This window comes from Myotis davidii, unplaced genomic scaffold (assembly GCF_000327345.1).
Source record: "Myotis davidii unplaced genomic scaffold, ASM32734v1 scaffold1494, whole genome shotgun sequence".
Classification (NCBI taxonomy): domain Eukaryota; kingdom Metazoa; phylum Chordata; class Mammalia; order Chiroptera; family Vespertilionidae; genus Myotis; species Myotis davidii.
This window is the reverse complement of record NW_006286246.1, coordinates 3,528,881-3,530,937: the sequence shown is the minus strand read 5'-3', so window position 1 is coordinate 3,530,937 and position 2,057 is coordinate 3,528,881. Positions and strand designations below refer to the sequence as shown.

Sequence of the window (2,057 nt, the reverse complement as noted above, 5' to 3'; positions counted from 1 at the left end):
CAAGACCCAGTACACTCAAGAAAAATGTTTACCTTTCCCCGTTTACCTAAAAGAATTTACGTAGGGGGCCAGGCCCAGAATGAGTACTTTTAATACTTTTAGAAATACAAACTCAATTCATTCAAATTCAATCTCGTCCAGACACTGGTCACAAACCCTAGTGAGGTGCCTGTGAGCACCAAGTCAGGGAGAGGGGCAAAGAGTGAGGCCAAGAGAAAGAGTGGGAGCATGAGGAACTGTATTTAAACTAGTGATCACCCTCACAGTGTTACCTCCACCCCTTCCTAGTGACAGTGAAGACCTAGCAGGCCCTGTCCTTTTGACCCCCACCCTACCCCTGGCCAGGGCTTCAAAGGCCAGTCCCAAATGGTTCTGTCCTCTCTTGCTCCATCCTCACTTGTCCAGGCTTGTAGCCTCGCTCTCCTCCTCCTCCTCCACATTCTTCTCTGTGATTAGTAGCAGGTCAGGGTACTGTATAAGCCATAGTGAGGCTGGGGCCAGGGAAGGCGGGGTGAAGAGAGGAGAAGAAGAGCTGTCCAAGGACCACCGTCTTCATGGGATCCCAAACTGTACAACCAGCTCCTCTCTTGCATCCACAGGAATCTGAGAAAGTGCACTGTAGGCAGAAGCAGCTATTCTGGAGACCGGCTGCAGGCCGGAGAAGGGGACGGGTTTGCTGGCCAGCCCGTGGCGGGGCTGACTGGTGAGAGATAGCAGTGGCGGCAGCTTCTTCCAACGGGTCAGGCTGCTGCTCAGCACAGCCAAGCGGTGCTGTACTGCCTTGCCCGGTCCATGTACTCATGCTGCTCCATGCCCTGGGAGTCTGCAGCAGACACGGCAATGACGTTGCTGGCTGTCTTGGCAAGAATGGAGGAGAGCAGGGCCTGCTCATCTGTGCGAGCGGAAGGCAGGCTGTGGTAATTTGGCTCGGCTCCATTGAGGGCTTTGGTGGGGGGCTGCTAGGGTCCAGCAGCAGCTTCCGCTCCTCTCGGTCCTGGTCCGAGTCCTCGTTCTCGCTGCCGTAGCAGCACCCCAGGACCGGGATCGGGCCAGGTGCTCAGGCCGCAAGGAGCCAGAGATAACTTTTTATCTATAAAACTGATCTATATGGCACGACAAACATCTAATTACCAAACATCTCTTCTTATTGTCCTATAAATTGCCCTCTTCTCCTTTGAAGACCCAGTCTCCTACTACCATTCCTGAGCTGAGGATGGCACATGAGCCTCAACTGCTTGCCTTGCCCTTGAGTCTCATATCTTTGGGGCTCCTGTACATACAAAATTAAATTTGTTTTTCTTTTCTCCAGTTAATCTATGTCAACTTAATTATTAGACCAGTCAAAAGAACCTAGAAGGGCCGAAACCGGTTTGGCTCAGTGGATAGAGCGTCGGCCTGCGGACTGAGAGGTCCCAGGTTCGATTCCGGTCAAGGGCATGTACCTTGGTTGCGGGCACATCCCCAGTGGGGAGTGTGCAGGAGGCAGCTGGTCGGTGTTTCTCTCTCATCGATGTTTCTAACTCTCTATCTCTCTCCTTTCCTCTCTGTAAAAACTCAATAAAATATTAAAAAAAAAAAAAGAACCTAGAAGGGTAGAGGAAAAATTTCCCTCCTTACCTAATAGAATGATGTCATCATACTTCTTGGTATCCTGTGAATATTAATTTATATCTTAACGTTTACCAGTTATAGAATCCTTAATATATATTAGTGACTGGACTTGTTAAGTACTCACCAAGCTCATTTCCTCTTCTTCCTGGTCATAGAGATGAGCGACATGGTCCCTCCTCTGTGGCCACGTGATTGAGTTCCAGATGATGGCATGTGGCCAGAGGGGGTACATGGCATTTCAAGGCTGGGCCTGAAACCACCTTTCTCCTTCTCTTTCCCAGTCTCCAGCTGATGGAGAGAAAGGCAGGGAACATGCATACTGGACTGTGATAGGGATGTAAACCCTGAAGAGGTAGGAGTTTATCATCTGCCAGAGCAGGTAATGCTTGATACCCTTAACACACTTCTAAAATAATTTCAAGAGATGTTTGGAAACAACCAAGGAA

General features: G+C 49.6%; 1 pseudogene; it reads right to left on the bottom strand.

Moving 5' to 3' along the window:
* Positions 1-358: 358 nt before the first annotated feature.
* Positions 359-1,057, bottom strand: LOC102756000 (annotated as a pseudogene).
* Between the last annotated feature and the right edge of the window lie 1,000 nt (positions 1,058-2,057).